Source organism: Lagopus muta, chromosome 1 (assembly GCF_023343835.1).
Source record: "Lagopus muta isolate bLagMut1 chromosome 1, bLagMut1 primary, whole genome shotgun sequence".
Lineage (NCBI taxonomy): Eukaryota > Metazoa > Chordata > Aves > Galliformes > Phasianidae > Lagopus > Lagopus muta.
Genome location: NC_064433.1, coordinates 8,845 through 15,438, shown reverse-complemented (window position 1 = coordinate 15,438; position 6,594 = coordinate 8,845). Strand labels below are relative to the sequence as shown.

At 51.7% G+C, this 6,594-nt stretch overlaps 1 long non-coding RNA gene across 1 annotated transcript; it reads left to right on the top strand.

Moving 5' to 3' along the window:
- The first annotated feature begins 2,498 nt into the window (after positions 1-2,498).
- Positions 2,499-5,995, top strand: LOC125701832 (uncharacterized). Its single transcript, XR_007380371.1, has 4 exons — positions 2,499-2,617; positions 2,930-3,077; positions 4,586-4,732; positions 5,897-5,995. It is a non-coding gene; the product is annotated as an uncharacterized LOC125701832 (long non-coding RNA).
- Positions 5,996-6,594: the final 599 nt, after the last annotated feature.

The following is a 6,594-nucleotide window of genomic DNA, read 5'->3' as shown; positions in this document are numbered from 1 at the left end:
ACACCACAGCAGAGATCCTTCCCCAGTGGCAGCCAGTCCTTAAATGTGGTCCAGGAGAGGCGCAGCCAGGCTCCGCCCTTCCGGTCACACAGGTGAATTGCCTTCACCTGTGCCCCTACAGATGAGTCCTTGCCTCAGGTGATCAATCAGTGGTTCAAGCCATGACTCAACAGCTCCCATTCACAGGGCCGTTAAATGACAGCTGTGTGTCACTGGGAGCTGTGGGTGTGCAAACAGCATTCTCTGCACCCCCAGCTGTGATTTCAGCCTTTGCTCTCTGGGCTGCTCACACAGATCTCAGCATCTGCTTTGTCAGCATTGAGATCTGTGCTTCACCATCTGTTAGAAGAGTCACCAACTGGCACTGAGGACTGAGGACAGACTGGGATCAAAATGCGTGGACTATCACAGGTCATCCACCCATAAGCTTCCTTTAGCAGACATTCATGTTATTCATTTTCTTTGCTCCGTGGCTGTACCGGCACTTTAAGGGCACGGCCCCAAGCTGTGATGGAACACCTGGGGAGGGGTGCGACCCTGCAGCACAGCTGGGGGCATTTTGGCTGTGGGTGGAGCTGAGCTGGTCTCCACCCCTCCCTGGCCCCATTTAAGGGCTGGGAAGCGCAGGGGCAGCATCCAAACCTGGGGAGTGCTGCCTTGGGAGTGTGGGTGAGCCTTGCTCCTTAGGATGGGCAATCTCTTCTCTGTTGCAGGGCTGTGGTCTCTTCCTTTTTGGGGGATTCTGACTGCATTGGAAAGCTAGTAGCTATCTATACCTGCAAGCTGCTTCATCTGAACGTGGTGGGTGTTGGTCCTTGGAATGGGGTAAGTAGTTCCATTTGTATTTCAGGGTTGTGATCTCCCTTTTTGGGGATCCTAAGCTCATGTAAGGGCTGGTAGCTGTAAGGGCAGCACCTGAACCTGGTGACTGCTTCCTTTAGTGTGTGGGGTGAGTGATTCCTGCTTTATTTCAGAGCTGTGAGCTCTGCCTTTCTGGGGGATCTCAAGCTGGGTCAGAGCAGCTGTATCTGCTATGTGTGTTGTTTCCTCTTTGAGTTCCAGTCTGGGGCTCCAAATGTGGTTCATCCGATCCCACATCATTCCACTTCATGGCTGTAATTCATAGTGCTATCTGTTATCTGCATCTATGCAGAGTTTTCTGAGGACATTCTATGCATCATTATTGTGTATTAAATTATGTTCGGTATCTTTTCTGACTTCGTTCTGCAGCCTGATGGGGCTCAAGAATTGCCTGGGCTTCTCAAAGCAGTGGTGTGAGGTCAGTACAGCAGGTAATGAGCACCATTAGCCCTGTGTTGGTGCACTGCTTGTATGCAGATTGGTTTGCAATGCGGTCCAGCTCCCCCACAATGATCACCAAGCTGCATCAGGCTGCTCAGAGCCTGACCCAGTCTCACCTTGAAAGGGATAGCGCATCCACCACGTCTTTGGCAACCTGTTTTTCTGCCTCACTGTGGAAGACGTTTTCCTTATTTCTAGCCTCAATTTTCCCTTGTTCTTTCCTTTAGGTATTGAAAGGCTGTTACCAGGTCAGCTTGGAGCCTTCACTTCTCCAAGCTGAGCAGCCCAGCTCTCCCTTCTTGCAGGAGAGGTATTCCATCCTTTAGCTCATATTTGTGGCTGTGCTCTGGATGTGCTCCCACAGCTCTATGTCTCCCTGCACTGAGGACTCCACATCTGGACACAGCACTGCAGGTGCGGCCTCAGCAGCGCAGAGCAGAGGGGTGGGGATTGCCTGCCTTCACCTGCTGACCACGGATGGATGCAGCCCAGGATACGGTTGGCTTTTTGGGCTGGAAGGGCCCACTGCTGGCTTGTGTCCAGCTCCCACCCACCAGTGCCCCAGACCTTATGGGGCAGGACTGTGCTCAGCCCTTTCTTCCCCAGTATGTTTTGATGGTTCTGGGCTGCATTAAAAGAGGAGCAGCCAGCAGGGACATGGAGGTGATCATCCCCCTCTATTCCGCTCTTGTGAGGCCCCATCTGCAGCGCTGCATCCAGGCCTGGGGCCCCAGCACAGGAAGGATGTGGAGCTCATGGAGCAGGTCCAGAGGAGGCACTGAGATGAGCAGACGGTTGGAGCAGCTCTCCTACAAGGAAAGGTTGAGGGAAGTGGGCTTGTTCAGCCTGGAGAAGAGAAGGCTTGGGGGGACCTCATTGCAGCCTCACAGTACTTGAAGGGGGAACAGCAGGAAGGGGAACGGCTGTTTACGAGGGTGGATCGTGATAGGACAAGGGGAAATGATTTTAAACTGAAACAGGGGAGGTTTAGGTTGGTTATTAGGAGGAAGCTTTTCACACAGAGGGTGGTGACGCACTGGAACGTGCTTCAGAGTCACTTCCAGGAGGATCTGCTCCTCGATTTTTTTGCAGCACAGAGGTGAGACTGACACGTTGGTGGTTCCCAGGGTCACACTTTATATCTGCAGTAACAGCTGTGCTGTTGCCTTTTTTCTGCTCACCAGGGACTTCACCTGACTGCCTCGACTTCTCAAATACCACTGAGAGTGGCTCGGTGACTGCAGCGGTGAATTCCCTCAGGGCTCTGGGACTCGTCTCATCAGGACCCAAAGACTCCTGGATGTCAGGTTCTCAGGTGGTCCAGATCCTGATCTGCCATCACAGTGTGGGATAGGGAGGGGTCTGTGGGACCAGCATTGCTTCCTCAATCCCCACCTACCAAACCGAAGGTGAGAGCAGTGTATAATGAGCAGTTATCAGAGAAGATGGAAGATGGATGTTGTTGGGTACCTGAGCCTTCTCCTTGTCTGTTGTTCCCAGCTGCAGTGCTGCTGGTAAGCAGCATCACGCACAGAGTGCAGCCACATTGATCAGGGAAAGGAGTGCAGGTTTGTGAAAGAGGCACATCTGTAGGGCAGTGCCTTCATTACTGTTTTGTGTCCCACAGGTGGCTGTGGAGTTGCAGCGCTCCCGAGTGCCGTAACAACTGCATGGAGATGCGTGGCTCTTCATGGGAACAGCAAGGAACCGGAATCTGCATTTCCTGGAATGCCCCAGAGCCTCGCTTTGCTGGCTGGTAATTGTCTGCCCAGCAGGTAAGGGCAATGCTCACCCATCAGTGTTTACCCACTCCATAGCACGGCACAACACGGTGCTCCCAGAGCTCTTCATTGCACTTTATGGTGCCCTGGATACTGCCTGTCCTTTTCTTTCTGTGTTCTCTTTGTCTCTGGCCTTTCACTGCAGTGTTTTCCTTCCCTTTGCCCTTGCTGTTCCCTACTGCATTCTCTTGCCCTCCTGTTTTTGTGTTCCATGCCACGTTCATTTGGCCGTTGCCCTTTGCTTTCTTTGCTGGATTCACTTCAGCGTTCAGTTTTGGCGTTCTGTACTGCGTTCTCTCGCCCTCCTGTTTCGGTATTTCCTTCCATGTTCTCTTAGCCGTTGCCATTGGCTGGGCATTCTCTTGCCCTCCTGTTTTTGTGTTCCATGCTGGGTTCTCTTGGCCATTGCCCTTGGCTTTCTTTGCCACATTCACTTCGGCATTCAGTTTTGGTGTTCCCTGCTGCGTTCTCCTGCCCTCCTGTTTTGGCGTTTCTTGCCGTGTTCTCTTGGCCATCATCCTGGGCATTTCCTTCCACGTTCTCTTGGCCCTTGCCCTCCTGTTTTTGTGTTCTATGCCACATCTCTTGGCCATTGCCCTTGGCTTTCTGTTGCCACATCCTCTTCAGCATTCAGTTTTGGCGTTCCCGGCAGCATTCTCTTTGGCCTCCTGTTTTGGCATTTCCTGCCACATTGTCTTGGCCCTTGCCTGGGCATTCCCTGCAGCATTCTCTTTGACCTCCTAACTTGCTGTTCCAGCCACATTCTGCATTGGCCTTCTTTGCCGCGTTCTCTTGCCCTCCTATTTTGGCTTTTCCTGCCATGTTTTCTTAGCCCTTGCCTGGGCATTCCACGTTGTGTTCCCTTGTCCTTTTGTTTTGGCATTTTGTGCTGCATTCTCTTGGCCTTTGCCCTTGGCCTTTCCTGCTGTGTTCTCTTTGGCTGTATTCTGACCTTTCCTGTTGCGTTCTCCTTGCCCTCACCTTGGCTTTCCATTGGTGCTCTCTTTGCTTTTGCCCTTGCCTTAGCTTGGCTGTTTTCTTTGCATTTACCTTGGTTTTCCATGAGAGTTCTCCTTCCCTTTGCCTGCCCTGGGAGTTCTGCTTGTCTTCGGCACTCTGGGATTAGCTGGGAGGCAACATTAAAGTTAACCTTGACCTGAACCCGTAGCTGAATGGGAGTTCTAATGATAATTGTGTTAACCTGCAGCGTATCTGTAAACCAAGCCCTTAACGCAGTGTTGAAAATGTCTCTTAACCTGAATGCTGCCTTAAAAATAATGCCTCATGTTTTTTTGTCAAATAACCTTAATTGTGATTGTAGTGCAGAATACTGATGTTAGACCAACTGTAACTTCAACCCTATGAATAACATTAATTATATCCCTAATGTTAATTATAATTATAATTAATTACAATCCTTGTGTCATCATTACAGCAACGTGCTCAGGGTGCAGCCCCACACATGCGGGGCAGCGCCTTCATTACTGCATTGTGTCCCACAGGTGGCAGCAGAGCTGCGTTGCTCCTGAGCACTTTAAGGACAGCACGGAGATGCGCGGCTCTTCATGGCAGCAGCAGAAACTGGAATCTGCATTTCCTGGAATGCCCCGGAACCTCGCTTTGCTGGCCGGTAATTGTCTGCCCAGCAGGTAAGGGCAGTGCTCACCCACCATTGTATACTCATTACTTACTGAGGCACAAGGTAGGGTTCCCTGAGCTCATTTCTGCACTTCATGGTGTCCTGAATGCTGCCTATCCTTTTCTTTCCATGTTCTCCTCACCTCCAGCCTTTCCCTGCTGTGTTCTCCTTGCCCTCGCTGTTCCCTACTGCGTTCTCTTGCCCTCCTGTTTTGGCGTTCCCTGTGGCATTCTCTTGGCCATTTGCCCTTGGCCACCTTTGCTGCGTTCTCTTTGGCCTTTGGTTCTGGCCATCTGTGCCACATTCCCTTGGCCTTTGTCCTTGGCCTTCTTTGCCACGTTCCCTTTGCCTTCTGTTCTGGCATTCCCTACAACATTCTCTTTGGCCTTCAGTTTTGGCGCTCCTGGCTGCGTTCTCTTTGGCCTTTGCCCTCGGCCATCTTTGCCACATTCCCTTTGGCCTCTTGTTTTGGCATCCCTTATGGCGTTCTCTTTGGCCTTTGGTTTTGGCGTTCCCTTCCATGTTCTCTTTGGCCATTGCCCTTGGCCTTCTGCGTTGGCCTTCCATGCAGCGTTCTCATGGACCTTGCCCTCCATTTTGGCCTTCCCTGATTTGTTTTCTTTTGTCTCTGTTTTGGCGTTCTCTGCGGCCTTCTCCTCAGGCCTGGCCTGTGACGAGGCTTTCTCTTCAGTGCTCTCCCTGCCTTTGCCTTCCCTTTGCCTTTGACGTTGCCTTCCCTTGGGTGTCGTCCATGCCTTTGCCCTCCGTTTTGGCATTCCCTCAGCTGTTCTCCTTGCCTTTTGCTCTTACCTTTGCCTTGGCCTTCCCTATCGCTCACTCTGAGCACGATCCTAATAACCCTAACCTCAATACTTTCTCCCCAACCCTAAGCTCTGAACCCCAAATGTAGTGTGAATTGCAGCCATGACTGTATAGATACCTGTGCAAATTAACCCTGCACCTTCCATAGTGCTTTCAATTGGGCACTGAACCCCTCTGTAACCTTCTGTGTAATACTAACAAAAGCCCCACAGCTTCCCTGTTAAATACTCCTAACCTTACTCTGAAGCCATTTCTTGGAGCCGTGTTTGGCTTCCATGTTTTGTGGGTGGGCTGACTGAGCATCGTTTCTGTCTCGGCGTTCCTCCTTCTAAAGCGTGTCTCTGTATTACAGGTGAAGATGCCTTCGATGCTTCCAGTTGATGGCTTCCCCCCTGCGATGCCATCGTCTTTCCAGTCCTCCCGCACTCACCGCCTGCTCGGTTCAGTCCAGCTTTTACCTGAATCCCTGCTCTGTTCCCTTTCCTGAGTGCTGTAAGGACAGCATGGAGATGTGCAGCTCTTGATGACAGCAGCAGGAACCGGAATCTGCATTTCCTGGAACGCCCTGGAACCCCACTTTGCTGCCTGGTAATTGTCTGCCCAGCAGGTAAGGGCAATGCTCACCCACCAGTGTTTACTCATTACTTACTGAGACACAAGGTAGGGTTCCCAGAGCTCATTTCTGCACTTCATGGTGTCCTGAATGCTGCCTGTCCTTTTCTTTCCGTGTTCTCCTTGCCTCCAGCCTTTCCCTGCAGCATTCTCCTTGCCCTTGGCTTTTCCTGCTGCGTTCTCTTGCCCTCCTGTTTTGGCGTTCCCTGTGGCATTCTCTTGGCCATTTGCCCTTGGCCACCTTCGCTGTGTTCTCTTTGGCCTTTGGTTCTGGCCATCTGTGCCACATTCCCTTGGCCTTTGTCCTTGGCCTTCTTTGCCACGTTCCCTTTGCCTCCCGTTCTGGCGTTCCCTGCAACATTATTTTGGCCTTCAGTTTTGGCGCTCCTGGCTGCGTTCTCTTTGGCCTTTGCCCTCGGCCATCTTTGCCACATTCCC